Source organism: Alexandromys fortis, unplaced genomic scaffold, assembly GCF_014885135.2.
Source record: "Alexandromys fortis isolate MF-2015 unplaced genomic scaffold, M_Fortis_MF-2015_v1.1 scaffold_57, whole genome shotgun sequence".
Lineage (NCBI taxonomy): Eukaryota > Metazoa > Chordata > Mammalia > Rodentia > Cricetidae > Alexandromys > Alexandromys fortis.
Window position 1 is genome coordinate 4,718,966 of NW_026067941.1, and position 571 is coordinate 4,719,536.

A 571-nucleotide genomic window follows, 5' to 3' on the forward strand; every position below is an offset into this window, starting at 1 on the left:
GGGGACAAAGGAGCTAGCACCCTCCCGTTTGCCCTGCCGATTCGGATTTGGTCCTAGAGCCCAAACAGGCTGGGCTGGGAGATGTTATGTGGTCAAAGAGGGAAGGGAGTCAGATGGAGAGGGGAGGGTTGTGGATGCAAGCTGGGTGGGATAGGGAGAGAGAGGGGCTCTCGGGCAGAGTAGCCCCTGAGGATGACCAGGAAGTGTAGGAGGGGTGTCTGAGTTCCCTGTCCCGGGCTGCTGCCGCGGTCAGAAACTCACTCACCCCAGTGATGTCTCTCCTGGTGCCTGGACCGGATCTCTATGTCTCCATTCTTAAGCAAAAAGGACAGAACTTACAATGCAGGGAATTAAATATATTTGCCACCTATAGAATTGCAATTTCCTCATGTGTTCACACATTAGTTACCAGTAGTATAAATTACTGTATCTAGCCAATATTCTTCAATGAATTGGTTGTGGTCCATTTCAAAGAAAAACATGTGCCTTGTTTATTCCCTGATAAATATCTTTTGATACCTCCATAAGAAGAGCAACATATTTTAAATATAAATCTTGACAAAACATGATC